Here is a 16,734-nt window from a genome sequence, read left to right as displayed (position 1 = left end):
CCCTGGTGTAACTTCCCTAAAATAAATGGTTCAACATGTCTTGGTATAACACAGGAGATAGCAAGATCCAATGGACTGAGCTGAAAGGGCTACATTTTCAAAAGTGGCCTCTAATTTTGTGTGGTCAGCTTTAGAAACTTAGGGACTGATTCTCAGAGGTGCTGAGCACCTACCTTTCAAAATGAGAGCTGTAGCGGTTCAACATCTCTGAAAATCAGGCCCTAGGGATATAAATTGTTGTAGCCCAATGAAGCTATGGCAGTTTACACTAGCTGAAGATGTGCCCGAAGGTTTCTAAAATGGAAGCACTCAACATTAGTTGCCACTTTTGAAAATCTAGCCCAGGATGTTAGAATTCCTGAATTCTAATCCTGATTCTGCCACTGACTTGCTCTGCGACTTTGAACAAGACATGCTTGCTTTCTGAAAATTGGAATAAAATTTGGCCATCCTCCCAAAGGAAATGTAAGACTATGTCTCTGTCATCCTTTGAAGGCAAAGTCATAAACATGGATATAATAAGTATTAGTTTTATTGTGTTATTGTCCTTCATTTTATACATTTTGATTCCTCCCTCCCCCCCACCATGAGATTTCGAATGGACCAGAAAGCCAAAGTTGGTTCCTTTTTGTTTACTTCTCCCTCTGTGCTTCAGCATGCTTGATCATATCTTCATCAGTGTGTGAAGTTCTGGAAACAGTATTCCCTCTGTCACGGCTGCCACTCCAAAGCCATGCCGTTTTACCATATAACAACAGGACCTGAGGGTTTTTTTTTTTCCACATACCTCAGTGGGATCTAAAGGGAGTGGAATATCTAAAGAAGAATACTGTAGAGATGTAGATTCTTGAGGTGTGCCTTTTTTAAATAGTCACACTTGGATGTTAAACAAGGTGATAGTGTCCCTTTAAAGTTTTCCTAATTTAGTGCAGGAGCCAGGGATTCTCCATGTAACCCAACATTTCCATCACAGTTGCACTTATAATTTCAGTTTTTCTGCAGGGGTCTAATGGCAATTTGCTATCAGGTGGTAGATGTTGTGTACGTATGAATATTGAGATGTTAGTGAAGGCTGACGGCACTGCAATTCATTGTGAGAAGCTAGCTCATCCTGAACCCATTTAAGAACCGCAGTGGATGCTCTGATTTTCACCTTTGTAATGTATGACTGAGTAAAATCTGTGTAGTCCAAAAGTGCTGAGTCTCTTTGCTAGATTTTGCTGTGATTGTTGTCATATGATTTGGAGACAGAGGAGAACAAGTAGATGGGTAAGCAGTATGAAGCAAACTGACAGGCCTCTTGAAGACTGAAGAAACTAAAGAGACAATGGAGCAGAAGAAGAATTGGAGAGTGAACTCTATTTAATGATGGACAGAGACCCTCATACAGCTAGAGCAGCAGGGGTCACAGATTAGACTGATGTTCTTTCTCTCTGCAGTTCTAGTCAGACAGCAGGCAGAGTGTTTTGGGTGATGTCCCTCTGACAGGAAAATGGGGGGAACTTGGGATTCGGAAGGTTCCAGAAGGTCCCCTGTTAGCTGGAGCTGGGGAGTGAGTCAGGACGTGGCAGTTTGAACGGGGCAGTTAGGGAGTGGCTGTTGGGTAGTGGTGATTGGACGTGGGCTACGGCAGTTCAATTTGGATGACTGCAGAGTGGCAGTGTAAACTGAGCAGTTGGAGAAAGTATAGAAAACAGACAGCAGCGTGCACACATGCCCCTACCTTGCAGGGAGGAGAGAAACAAGGAGGGAATGTTAATAAAGGATGAAGGGGAAGCATGTGAGAACACTGACAGGAAAATGCAAAGTCATTAGAGGGAGGTAATTTCCGCTGCTGCAGTGAGAGTCCACAGTTATGCTAAGGGGAGTGTGATAGGGTGTGGTATGCAAGGAGTGGTACTTTTCCAGAGGTCAGCAGGGAGGAAAAGCTAACAGAGTGAAGTGTGTGCAAAGAACACTCTCAGGGAAGGGAATGTGAGTCCAAGCAAATAGACCAGAGCAAAAGAAGAAGCCAACAGAACTAGGCAGAGGAGAAACAGATTGAGAAATCCTCCTGAACAGCTCCTGGTTATTCCCTGTTCTGGAGTCTCAAGAGATGCCTGACCTGATGTTTGTTTTAGTAACTATTTTTTCCCCTCTAAATCCCTGATTTTGCAAGTCATTCCACGCTCCCTGATCCCTGCACCTATGTATGTCTTCACTGCAGGGAATGTGGGGAAGATACCCACATCAGAGCTATTCTTTTTGGGCAACAAATTTAAAGTACTGTTCCAAATTGATATGTCAACAGAAAAGATTTTAGAATAAACTGATCAACTAAATAGTAATAAGGCCCCAAGGCCAGATCGTATTCAACCAAGATTTCTGAAGGAACTCAAATATGAAATTGCAGAACTCTTAACTGTGTAACCTATCACTGAAATTAGCCTCTGTATCACATGACTTGAAGGTAGTTAATGTAATGCCGATTTTTAAAAAGGGCTCCACAGGAGATCCTGGCAATTACAGGCCGGTAAACCTAATTTCAGTACCAGGCAAATTGGTAGAAACTATGGTAAAGAACAGAATTACCAGACACATAGATGAACATGATTTGTTGGGGAAAAGTCAATATCGTTTTTGTAAAGGGAAGTCATGCCTCACCAACCCATTAGAATTCTTTGAGAGAGTCAACAAGCATGTGGACAAGGATTATCCAGCCGATATAGCACACCTGGATGTTCAGAAAGCCTTTGACAAGGTACCTCATCAAAGGTTCTTAAGGAAATTAAGTAGCCATGGGATAAGAGGGAAGGTGCTCTCATGGATCAGTAACTGATTAAAGATAGGAAACAAACTGTAGGAACAAACGGTCAGTTTTCACCGGGGAGATAGGTGAACAGCAAGGTCCCCCCAGGATCTGTACTGGGACCTGTGCGGATCAACATACTAATTAATGATCCAGAAAAGGGGGTGAATAGTGAAGTGGCAAAGTTTGCAGATGACGAAAAATTATTCAAGATAGTTAAGATCAAAGTTGACTGTGAAGAATTACAGAGGGATATCACAAAACTGGATGATGGGGCAACAAAACGGCAGATGAAATTCAACATTGATAAATGAAAAGTAATGCACATTTGGAAAAAATAATCCAAACTACGCCTATATAATGATGGGTTCTAAATTAGCTGTTACCACTCAAGAAAGAGATCTTGGAGTAACTGTGAATAGTTCGATGAGAACTTCCCCTCAATGTGCAGTAGCAGTCAAAAAGGCTAACAGAATGTTAGGAACTCTTAGGAAAGGGATAGAAAAGAATACAGAAAATATCATAAAGCCACTCTATACATCCATGGTGCGCCCATACCTTGAATACTGTGTCCAGTTTTGGTCACCCCATCTCAAAAAGGATTTAGTGGTCAAGGTTAGCTCAGAGAAGGTCAATAAAGATGATCAAGGGTATCTAACCGCTTCCATACTAGGAGAGACTAAAAAGATTAGGGCTGTTCATCTTAGAAAAGAGCAAATTAAAGGGGGATATGATAGAGGTCTATAAAATCATGAATGGTGAGGAAAAAGTGATTAGAGAAATGTTATTCACTCTTTCACACTATACAAAAGCCAGGGGTCACCTAATGAAATTAATAGGGATCAGGTTTAATACGAACAAGAAGTACTTTTTCACATAATGCACAACTAACCTGTGGAACTAATTGCCATGGGATGTTGTGATGGCCCAAAGTATAACTGGGTTCAAAAAAGAACTAGAGAAGTTCATGGAGGATGGGTCCATAATGGTTAATAATCAAGATGGTCAGGCATACAACCCCATGCTCAGGGCGACCCTAACCCTCTGACTACCAGAAGCCAGGAGGTCAAGATTGGGGTGGACCACTCAATAATTGCCCTGTTCTGTACACTCCTCCTGAAGTTCTGGTACAAGCCACTGTTGGAGACAGGATACTGGGGCAAGATGAACTATGGTCTAACCCAGTATTGCAGCCCTTATGCTCTCTTGTGTAGAGACCTATTGATTTCACTAGGGCTCTGTGTGGGCCTGGAGTCTGCCCGTGCAAAAGAGGTTGCAGGAGTGGGGCCTAAGACAATGCACTGAATAGTTCGAACGAGGTGCAAGGCAGAGGTGCTGTTAGTACTGAGCTGTTTGTGATGTGGTGTGGAGTCAGGGTGACCAGATAGTAAGTGTGAAAAATCATGATGGGCTGGGGGTAATAGGCGCCTATATAAGACAAAGCCCCAAATATCGGGACTGTCCCTATAAATCGGGACATCTGGTCAACCTACGTGGGGTTTCTGGGGCACAGAACAGGGCTATCCAGACCCTCCAACCCTAGTTCCTCCTGTAGGGATCACTGAGCTCGTAGCGTATCACTGCCCTGTATACAGAAAACAAAGAATTAAGAGTTGTTTTTAAACAACACAACCTTTAAATCAACACCTGCTAGCAGGAAACATGAAGCAAGGCCTTACAATGTGCTCCTAGGAACCAGTTTACAACCAGCTGGCAAGCCAAATGTAGGGAGGGCAAGCATGTTTCAGCTGCAGCATCCCACAGTGTGAAAGCCATTGTACTAAAGCACTTTGCAGCACTACTGTCCTAGCTTCCAAGCCTGGGCAAAAGCTGCTGCATGCCTGCCCAAAGGCTAGGCTTCTTTGTCTCTCTTTATTAATTCTGTTTGTTAGCCTGCTTTTATGGGTTCCCTTTGTAAACTGACTTTGATTGGTCAATGTCTGCAGTAAATTACCCAGCCCTTAGGATATCTCAGGATTTTATCCTCCTTACAGGCCACGTGGTATTTCCAGCAACCTCAAAGAAAACCCTCCAGACACACAAACAAAGCCACCCTGAGAATAAAACCACAAAGCCCTGACTTTCTTGCTAGGGATTCCGTGCTTGCCTTCTACTCTAACCCTCCAGCATCGCCCTCCTTGCATTCATGCCCTCCCAGGAGCCCATGCTGCTCTGTGCTCAGTTGCAGGCAATGAAATCAAACAGTGCATTAGCAGCTTCTTAATAGGCTTACTCAGTGGAACCCAGCTTCCTTCATTAATCCAGAAAATAAGGGTTCTTTTCATAGTTTTGGGAAGCTAATTATTTAAATGGTGGGAATTAAAGATCATCAGATACTGGAGACAGATTTTGGTTTTGCTCCCCTGGGGGGCAGGGAGCCTGGTTTTGCACAGGTGTGCAACATGATACCATGTGACTGTGCAGTAAAGGGAGTAGCAGTCCTCAGACTCCACTCTGTCACAAGCTCGAATGTCTTTCTCTTGCCAGATAGAGTAGCTGTGTTGTTATAGAGACCATTCTTCCCTGTGCTTTTTGTCTGTATGCTGATCAGGGGCCCTATGGCGCTGTCTTCACTTCACTGCCCCCCCCCCAAAAAAAAAGAGGTGTGTGTACCCCTGCCATAGGTGCCCTTGTGGTAGAATTACAGTGCCTTATCTCTACTGTGATTTTACAGTGGGACACATAGCGTGTTGGATAGCTGCTGTAAAAACCACCTCTTTTGCAGTGAAGACTGAGGGCTTGTCTATACAAACACGAAGTTGATGGCAAGCTGGGGTGTGAATCTATCTCGCACAAGCCTGCCACATGCTAGCCTCCCATTTCAAAGCAGAGTAGATCAAAGCGCACTGTGGAACTTTGAGTGCATGGCAGTAGAGTCCTCACAGACACTTAGTGTGTGGAAGGCTAGTGCAAGGTAGATTTACATCCCAGCTTGCTGCGAACCAAGTGTTCTATACACAAGCCTCCAGCCTCACAAAGTTCTGGGATGGTGCATTACCTTTGACAATCACTATGCTCAGAGGAGGACTCGGGTTGAGCAGTGCTGGCTAGCAAATCTAGCAAAGAGACCTTCCCCTGTCTTGAGAAATAGGAAATGCACAGGGCTATAATGCCAGGAGGAGCAGGTGGGAAAGCACAGACAGTGACTGTGACATCATATTAAACAAACATTTTATTGCATAACGATTTTCAAAGAGAGATGGATGCTTACCACTCCCTTGTGCCTTTGAAAATCTCCCCAAAAAAGGCTGATGGGGATCCACTGATGTCATGGTCAATATTAATATCCTAAAGAAAATGGTATCAGTTCTGTTCATAGAACTGTAGGACTGGAAGGGACCTAGAGAGGTCTTCCAGTCCAGTCCCCTGCACTTATGACAGGACTAAGTATTATCTAGAACAGGGGTGGGCAAACTTTTTGACCTGAGGGCCACATTGGGGAATAGAAATTGTATGACGGGCCATGAATGCTCACAAAATTGGGGTTCGGATGCAGGAGTGGGTGAGGGCTCTGGCTGGGGGTGCAGACTCTGGGTTGGGGCTGGGGATGAGGAGTTTGGGGTGCAGGAGGGTGCTCCATGCTGGGATCAAGGGGTTTGGAGAGTGGGATGGGGATCAGGGCTGGGGCAGGGGGTTGGGGCATAGGGAGAGGCTCAGGGGTGCAGGCTCCGAGTGACGCTTACCTCAAGCGGCTCCTGGAAGCAGTGGTATGTCCCTTCTCCAACTCCTATGCGTGGCGCGTCCCCTGACCCTTGGAGGAAGGCCATGCGGCTGCTTCCGGGAGTCGCGTGGTGCAGCCCCCAACCAGGCCAGAGCGGGGCCGAGCCGCATGGTGCGGCCCCTGACCTGGCACCTCGGCTGGAGTGCCGGAGCGGGGCAAGTCCCAGACCCCACTCCCCAGCAGGAGCTCGTGGGCCAGCTTAAAACGGCTTGCAGGCCGGATGCGGCCTGCGGGCCATAGTTTGCCAACCCCTGATCTCGACCATCCCTGAGATGTTTGTCTAACCTGCTCTTAAAAATATCCAGTGATGGAGATTCCATGACCTCCCTAGGCAATTCATTCCAGTGCTTAACCACCCTGACAATTAGGAAGTTTTTCCTAGTGTCCTACCTAAACCACCCTTGCTGCAATTGAAGCCCATTGCGTCTTCTCCTATCCTCAGAGACTAATGAGAACATTTTTTCTCCCTCTTCTTCTTGTAACAACCTTTTATGTACTTGAAAACTGTTATCATGTCCCCTCTCAGTCTTCTCTTCTCCAGACTAAACAAACCCAATTTTTTCAATCTTTCCTCATAGGTCATGTTTTCTAACCTTTATCATTTTTGTTGCTCTTCTCTGGACCTTTCCCAGTTTGTCCACATCTTTCCTTAAATATCACTGATGGATCCATAGCTCCATATAAACAGCCTGCAGAGAAACAGATTTTTTAATTCTTCTAGACATATACCCTGTGCTGTCTTCTGAGTGAACTTTACTATGTGTTCATTTGGAGCCAGATCCTGGAGTATTGTCTGGGTGTAACTGATTTGATTAATACCAGGGTGAAATTCTGGCTCATTTAAATCAAAGACAAAACTCCCACTGAGTTCAGACAGGGCCAGGATTTCACCCCAGGACAGCATTAAGGAGTTTCTAATGAATGGGTTCCAGAAAGAAGGGCAACACTTTCTGTTTATCTAGGTTGGTTACATCCTTCAGCATTTCACTCATCCTCCCATCCTATCCCTCAGAGTATAACTTCCTCTTGGTGGTACCTGTGCAGATGATGCTAAGACTGTACAGCTTGGATGGAGCCCCACTCACTGTGTGGTAGATTTCCAAAGCAGCTCTTCTTCCCCTTTGTACAATGACAGTGCCACGTGGAAATCTGGCGGTCATCAGATGCTTCTGTTAATGGATCAGAATGCAAACAAAAATTAATTAATTATGGGAAGAGGGTAAAGCTGGGACTAGTATAAGATAATTTAGCTCAGTAACTGGGTTAATGCTCATTTACCAAAAACCAGAGGAAATATTCTATACTCATTTCAATAACATTTCAGATCATGTTTCCAATAAATATTTTTAAATAAAAAACCTCACATATTTTTGCCAAAATTGAAAAATTTCAACAAAGTCAACAACCTTTCACAAAAAAATTGTTTAGAAACAAAGGCCATTTTCCATCACAAACTTTTTATTCAAACTATTTCAACCAGTTGAGTAATGTCATATATGGCCACATCACCATCCTGACTGTAAATGCTGCATGTGCCAGTCAGGAATGTAGAACGCCTAGGGTATGTTTTCACTGCAGAGTTAACTCAAGTTATCTACACTTGAGTTACTTCTTTTGATGTAGCCTTGCTCAAATGAGATCAGCCACACTTAGAAATAACACTTGAGTTGCTGTGTCCACATTGGCACTGCAGTCATTCATGTGTGTCTCAAAGGCTTCTGAGGGCACATCACATGGTTCTTTGTGCTTGCCTAAGCTGAGCCACTCTATGACGTCTTTCCCAGTGAATTTTAAGAGAACTTGTCTGTCCTTTCTTTCCAAGTGTGGAGAACTGTGAGAAGGCACTGGAGGACTAGCTGTGTTTCTTGTTCAGCAAGCTGGGGATTAACATGAAAGGACTCCATGTTTGTAAAACTAAATGGATTCTTTATTAAGAGAATTGTTTACAGAGATGCTACAGCTGCGGCTAGCATTCCAGCCATGTGCACACAGACTTTTCTTCTTAGTGCCTCCTCCTCCCTCCTGCAACCTGTACTTTAGCTTCTCTGTGTTTAAATAGACATGGGTTTGTATTAGCAGTATTAGGATACTCTAAAAAAAACAAAAACAAGTGATAATTGTAAAGAAACTCATTAAAAAGATTTAATGTTAAATTGATCAAAAGAATTGTAAACAGGCCAAATTCAGAGGTGACGTGTAAATTGCACACTAGTTTGACAAGATAAAGGAGTCTGAGTATAAGGCCTTGTCTACACATACGTGAATGTAGCCCTTCCAGCCAACCATGGGCGGCAGATATCATAGGCCAGGGAAGGCTAAGCATCCCCTAACCCAGGCTGTGGCCACAGCCCGGCCCAAGACCACGCTCTGGCTCCCCCTCTGCCCCTAAGCCAGCGGGGACTCAGCTTGGGTCGGTGGCCTGGAGCTGGGGCTTGGCTAGCTGGCGGCCAGTGGCGGCCCAGGGCAGCTCAGGCCAGGGGTTGGCTCAGGGCTGGCCAGTCAGCAGCTTGAGGGTCTGGAGGGACAATCAGGGGTCAGGTGGGCTGGCACTCAGGGCCAGCCGGCGGCCCTGGGGTTGGGCCAGTGCTCGGGGCTGGCTGGCGGTCCAGGGGTTGGGCTGGCACTCTGGGCCAGAAGGTGGTCCAGGGGTTGGGCTGGTGCTCGGGGGCCACTATCAGCCCAAAACCAGCGGTTTGGCCAGTGCTCCTCCAGATGTGGTTGAGGTGGGGGGCCCTCAGGGCTCTGGCAGGTCAGGATGGGCAGAAGCGGCATGGCTGGGGGAGCCAGCCTCCATGAAGGAGGCGTTCATATGCCTCCCATGCAGCCAACTCCAACGTACACCTTCTTTCAGCTAAATTCTGAGGAGCTAAATTCTGCACTCAGCTACCTATCTATAGTTCCTCATAAGGGCCAGATCCTCAGCTGGTAGAAATGATCTGATTAATTGTATTGATTACACCGTGCTTTACAAACATCAGCACTCATGCCCTTGTGTGATAGGTAAGTAGTGTTATCTCATTTATAGAGGGGAAATCTGAGGCAGAGAATTGAAGTGACTTGCTAAAGACCACAGAGGGAGTCAGTGTCAGAGCTGAGATTAGAATGCAAAATCCTTTGCTCTCAGTCCCCTATTTAGTGTCATGCTTTTGAGCTATTGAGCTGTCACTCCGGGTAGCCAGAAGTCAAACTGGTTGCTCAGAAGAGTCAGCTCAATTGCAAGCAGCCATCTTGGAGGGCGTGCCATCAGCAACGCCCCAATGGCCACGAATTCATCGGGGGTCCTCCCAAAAGTAGAGGAGCCTCTGGCCATGGTTTTCATGGATGGATGGGGATCAGGAACCCGACTGAAAACCCGATCAGGAACCTTAGTGAAAATTCAGAGATTAATATTCAAGCCTAGCAATGGGGTTCTATTGGCATATAGTTTGATGGACATCTCCCCAACAGAAACAAATTAGGGACTTTGTTTTTATTTAAAATAACTGAAAAATAACAGTTGTGGTTAGCCCCGACATTCCTCAATCTCCCAAATCAGAAGTGGGGACCATAGCAGCAGGCTTTGCAGATCTCCAGGGCCAGGTCTGATTATCCTTTATTCCTTCCAGTGGATCTCAAGCTTTGCAGCGTCCGGCTTGTTCACTGGCTCATTCTGCCTGCTCGTTGCTGTCAGAACTGTGTGTGACCTGCAGGCATAGGATATTGGGTGCTTTCTATAGAATACCGGGTGCTATCTAATCACATTTTGTCATATGAATCCATGATAATGTCTGTTTTCCCCCTACCTGTGGAAGGAGGCTGTTTATGCCTGTGGTGATACGTGCATAGCCCAATTACTGAAAATACTTGCTTATTTAGTTAGATTTATCAAAATCTCTAGTCCCCCTTCCAATGATCTGAGTGTCTGTCCCATGAATTAGAATACCCAACACAAAGCACAGTAGAATGGAGTGCTTAGCACAATAAATCAATTTCCATCATCTAATAGGATCAGAATAACAAAAAGCAACCTCACCCCTCAGTGACAGTGCTAGCCCATTGTGGGCCCTAAGCAGGAATATTTCCTCCCCCGCACAATACTAAAACAGGCCAGGTCTTATAATAAAAAGTGAGTACTCAGGGCCCTAAGCAATTGCTTAGTCTGTTTATGCCTAGCTTTGCCTCTGACTCAGCCTACCCTGTTCCCTGAAGCCTAGGAAAAGAGATGGGCATTGCAGTGTTCCTGCGTGCATAACAAATCCAGGTCCCAGAGTACCAAAGGGAGAGCGAGTTTCAAAGTCCGGCACCTGTCACTGGAGAATGTCCTATTATCGGCTCCCTCCAATTGACATTGAAGGGGCTTCTGCTTAGTTGCCTCCACTAATCTCACAGGCAGCACCCTGGCACAAGGGAAAAAAAAATCTTCTGTAACATTTCTTTATGACAATCTGTGCCTAACAAAACTAACAGCTTCATTGTCTCAGTCCTACCATCCTGTAGTGGCGTGCAAAAGACTTGTGCAAGATGCTGAGCCCACTAGCCTCAAGCCAGCAAATTACACAAGTCCATTGGTAGCCCCATTGAAGTCAATACTGGGTCCAGAGTGCTCAGCACCTTGCAGGATGGAGCCTAAAAAGACCAAATGCAGGCTTTACTGCACACGCTTCTCAACCTCAGTTAAGGTTTTCAGTCAAAAGTCCTAGCAAAAACCTTGATGCTGTTCAAATGTCTAGGAGCCTCCAAGGGACAGGGTTAATTTTCACCTGAGAAAATTAAAACAGGGCATCCTTTTTGTGTATGAAAATTGTGTAAACACTCAGCGGAAAAGCACGTCTAAGGGATAAAATAAGACTTGCTGCTTCATGTCCCTGGTTGATCCGCAAAGCCCAGGAGCCTGCCCCCTGGGATGGCATGGCTCTAGGATTCAGTTGCTTTTCTTTCCCATATGGAATAATTTTGCTTCTTCCCAGCTGAGATATCATGTAACACCGGTGGCTCTCTAGAGGCAAAGTTGCTGCATGTTTGCCATATGCTTAGCTACTGTCAACATTTATATTCCATCACAATTCAGGGGCAAGCACCAATTTGCATAATCTTCAGGGCTTTAAAATTAAAAATTCCTCCGACAGACCTAAGTGTGACTGGTGCCGCTTCCTGCCCCCAGGGGCAAATCTTTTCCCAATCTGTCTGCTGCACCAAAAAGGTTACAGTCTAGAAATGTTCCTGAGCTATGCCCAAGAGTAACTTAAACTAGAGCAAGCTTGTAAACTCTTGTGTATATAGCAAGGAGGTTGTGATTTGACAATTACTACATGACAAAAATATGTCACCATTTTCTACTCTTATTTTGTTTTGACTGCCATTTAGCTGTGTTATGCCACCTTCACTGTGTGGGTTGTAACAACTGAAAGATATTAGTAGAATGAGAAACTTTTGTACTGCAAAGTTACTGATGTGTTCTCAAGATAGAAAGCACAGGGACTAACAACTTGATGGACCACTGATCCCTTCTTCTAGATCTTTGTTCAAGCTCTGGCAGCACTCATTGAGTAAGCACTTGATCTCAACAAGCCTGAGGAGCTGTCCTTATATATAATTTTGGGACAAATTCTTACTGTGATTTCTATGTTTTAGTAGCTCAGTACCACACCAGATTATTATAGCTGGTAGTGGTTGGCTCTGTTCTCTGTGGAGGAGGTCACTGCAGAGGAAATAATGTGCCAGAAAGAATTTCAGGGGATTTAAAGCTTGAAAACATAGGCCAACGTTTTCAAAAGTGTTCACTAATTTTCAGTGTCTCAGTTTTTGGACACCTGACTTAAAATTCTTCAGGTCTGCCTTTCAGAGATGATGAGTACCCTCAACTCCCATTGACATCACTGGTGTTGTCAGTACCAATGAAGATTGGGCAGCGTGTGTCTCACATTCAGCACCCAAAATCAGCAGTGTTGAAAATGTTCCTATTTGAATAGCACAGATATCCACTGAAAGTTTTTGGCTTGCTAAATGCAGCTGATATTCATACGATTTGGCAAATTAATTATTCAGTTTGCCTGTCCATCACATTGAAGCACATGCTATCATGTATGAACAGCTTGCTAGTGAAAGGTGATGTGCGAGTTCTACCAGCACACAAAATACACTATTCCTTTTGCAGCACCTACTGAAGGGAGGAGGGAACTGTTTATTGCAGTCAGTAGGCTGACACCACATGATGACAGATGAGAAGCACAGCTACCGACGAAATAATGTCACATGTGGTAAGTTCTGCCAGTGAATGTGCTTCTACAACATGCAGTTTTTCCCCCCTAAATGATCATAGGTAATGTACTGGTTTGATTTACAGTGAGGGGAACTAGGGATAGATGACTAGCTAGTTTAAGGCTACGGAGAACTGGCACATTGTCAGAGAGAGAGAGAGACCACTGGAAGTTTAAAGATTGGCTTCTGAATTAAAACTAATTGATAAAATTATTTGATGGCTCTTTTGTAGCTGGATGAGAAAGACCCAAGAGAACTCAGTTTTATCATTTATTTCCTTCTTTAATTTTAACAGATGATATCTGAGTGCCGTCATAGCTTGCTTAAATTTTCTTTTGAGGCAGTTGCTAGTCGCTTGATTAATAAATGTATAGTATATTTTCTGTTGTTTTTTCATTGCTAAAGATTTATAGATCTTAAGATCAAGGTTATTTTAAAAAACTGTGTTTGACATTTCTTAGGTGAGATGTCTCTTTCAAATATGTCCGTTACAGATTTGCTGTTCAGATCAAGATAGTATGCTTATTAAACAGCATGCCTGAGCATGGAATATGAGACATTTCTTTGGTTTTGTGTTGCTTTGTGATGGTAAGAGAAACATACAATAGTTAATGTGTTTAAGGCAGAATTCAGCTCCCAGTAAAGTCAATGCGAATTTTGTCAGTGATTTTATGGGAGCAGGATCGGGCCATTAGTGAATTTGTAGTTTTTCCTCCCTGGTCCTTTTTGTGGAATTAACATTGGGGCATCTTTGCCATATCTGAAAGAGTTTGGTTTTATTTTAGTGCACACATGATGAAGTCAGTATACAGGTGTCCCCTTGCTGTTCCTTACATTTATAAGTGACCTTATCAGACTGCAGAGAATGTGAGATGTCTTGGCAAACTATATGGTAGTTTTGTGATACAGTGAAATGGGTTAACATTGAGACCATCAAATTAGTGTTTTCATTGAAGTCAACAGGGTGCCACACAGATGCAGAGGACTGCCCACACAGCTGTCATTGCAGGATTGGGGCCTAGGAATCTAGTTATGACTCATGGGGGCTCTGGTGTGTTACGGTAAGTGGGTGGTGGAAGAGGTGTACTGCTCAAGCAACTGTGACTGAAAGTATTGTTTTTGCATAAGACAGAAGCAAACATTATATCAGGGATGGAGGGCATTATGGGGGAAGCATGTGCAGCAGCACTATTTGCTATTATTATTATAATTATTATTATTATTTTATTATTTTATTATTATTTTAAAAAGCATAACCTGTACTCCCACAGTGATGGCCTTCTAGTGATAGTTATTATATGGGGGTCAACGGAAGGACTTGGTATCATCCTCAGCTGCCCGTTGGCTTTGTGGAATAGGAATTTCAGCAGAGAGGCTAAGAACTGCATGAACTGCTCCTGTTATCCCTATAGGAAATTACCCCCAGATCATGGGCACAGTGGCAGGGAAGAGTGTGGGAAGTTTGCTCTGCCGCAGGCCTGTAAATAAACAGAGAACTTCATTCACTGGGGCTGTCAACACAATGCATTTCACCAGTATTAAATCCCACAATTATTTTAAAATGGAAATATACATATTATTTGCAAATAGCTTATTAAATAATTTGCAATAATTTTCACACAACAGTGACTAAGTATCCCTTATTTCTTTTTTCAAATGGGAACTCCAGATAACATGAGACAAAATTCTGCCCTGTGATATGCTGTCACAATTCTCTTTGACTTCAATGAGAGTTGAACTCACAGGCCTGAGAGCAGAATTAAGCCTCATAGTGCTTTATGTATTAAAAAGCCTGATATAGCAGTTTCAGCTGAGTTTAATGTTTGGGATCCCTACCAAAAGTGCTTAAACAATAGCATGAACTGAAAAAGATTGACAAACCAAGTGCTTTAGCACTACCTTTCTTATTGCACAATCTTCCAATTGCTAGTGCAAGAGCGATGTCCTCTGCAGCACCTGCTGTCTGAAACAGCCTCCGGTATCTCTCTACCTCTGTCTCTACAAATCTCTGCCAAAAGCCTGTCGTTTCCCCCTCTTATCTATGCCCGTTGTCTCCCTCCACGGTTATGTAACTCTGTAAGTATATTAACTCTGTAGTGTGTGGCGAATACAATCTGTAAGAGCTGTGTATAGGTCCAAATATTTTTGTGTTTTTTCACTGGCGTGTCATTTCCTTATGTATTAATTTAGAGGATGGGGCTGAAGTAATACCAGCACTGATCATATCATGGTTTGCCATGGTATGGCATTTAGCATATCAGTGCCATAAAATGATGAGATCTCATTGTATTAGGCTCCATTAAATGGTTCTTAAAGGCTGAAAACAAACACAAATTCTAAAATATTTGAGCTCATTTTGGTTTCCACTGAACATCAAGATACTTGAATTCCTAAGGCTCATGCGTACATAAACTTGCAGCTTATGTGAAAAAAGCTACAGTGCATCTCTGATTTCAGGTTTCAGAGTAACAGCTGTGTTAGTCTGTCTTCGCAAAAAGAAAAGGAGTACTTGTGGCACCTTAGAGACTAACCAATTTATTTGAGCATGAGCTTTCATGAGCTACAGCTCACTTCATCGGATGCATACTGTGGAAACTGCAGAAGACATTATATACACACAGAGACCATGAAACAATACCCCCTCCCACCCCACTGTCCTGCTGGTAATAGCTTATCTAAAGTGATCATCAAGTTGGCCCGTGGTGGGCGTCGTGGGCCTGTGGTGGGGCAGAGCAGGGCTGTGATGGGTGTCGTGGGCCTGTGGTGGGGCAGAGCAGGGCTGTGGTGGGCGTCGTGGACCCATGGTGGGGCAGAGCAGGGCTGTGGCGGCCGTCGTGGGCCCGTGGTGGGGCAGAGCGGCTCTGTGGCCCGTGGTGGGCGTTGTGGGCCTGTGGTGGGGCAGAGCAGGGCTGTGGCAAGCGTCGTGGGCCCGTGGTGGGGCAGAGCGGCTCTGTGGCCCGTGGTGGGCGTCGTGGGCCCGTGGTGGGGCAGAGCAGGGGTGTGGCGGGCATTGTGGGCCCGTGGTGGGGCAGAGCAGGGGTGTGGCGGGCGTTGTGGGCCCGTGGTGGGGCAGAGCGGTGCTGTAGGCCTGTGGTGGGCGCCATGGGGGTGTGGTGGGGCACAGTGGCTCTGTGGCCTGTGTGTAGATGGGGGGACGTATCCTGCCCTGCAGGAGAAAGGGGGCAGCAGCTCCAGCGCCCAGCCTCTACCCCCCTCCCCCTGCTTCCTTTCAGGAAATCACTGGGGTAACAGAGAAGCTGCAGGGATAAGCGGATATGACAGCAGCTCTGCCCCGCAACGCAGCCTGATGCTGTGGGCGGCTCCACCCTGACAGCTCCGTTCAGCCAATCCCTTTAGTCCTCTGCCTCGCCACGGGCGCTCCGCGGCCAATCTGGCAGCGCTGATTGCAACACAGGCCCCGCCTCTCTCTCCTCATTGGTGTATTTGCGTTGTCCATCATCTTATCAGTGCCCGCCTTTTCCCCCTGGGACGTGTTGGATAGGGCGACGCGCCAATGAGACGCCGGAGGAGGCGTAGCCCAAGCCTGGAGCGACAGGCGTCGGACCAACGGTCGCGCTCCTTCCCCGGGCTCCCATCCCAATGGTGGAGGGGCGGAGGGGCCGGCCAACACCGCCCCCTGCCCCTTCCCTGTTGGTCGGTCCCACTCCGGGCCTGGCGGGCTAGGTTGAGTTCGCAGCTAGGGCCATTAAGCGCTGCGGGGGGAGGGGGAGCGATTTAAAGAGACAGAAGCCGAGCAGGCGGCCGGCTGGGGGAGCAGCGGCGGCGGACGACGAGCCCCCTCCCCCTCGCGGCAGCACCTCCGCCGCCAGCGTCTCCCCGAGCCCCACCGCCTCCCAGCGGCCTCCATGAGTTAACGGCAGCGGCGGCCACTCTGGGGGCGGCAGCGGCCGCCGCCGCCTCCTCGCGCGCCCCATCTTTGTGCGCTGCCGCCCGGCCGCCGCGCTTTGTTCGGCGCCGGGGGGAGCCC

The sequence above is a fragment of the Eretmochelys imbricata genome, chromosome 10, assembly GCF_965152235.1.
Source record: "Eretmochelys imbricata isolate rEreImb1 chromosome 10, rEreImb1.hap1, whole genome shotgun sequence".
Lineage (NCBI taxonomy): Eukaryota > Metazoa > Chordata > Testudines > Cheloniidae > Eretmochelys > Eretmochelys imbricata.
This window is presented reverse-complemented; position numbering follows the sequence as displayed.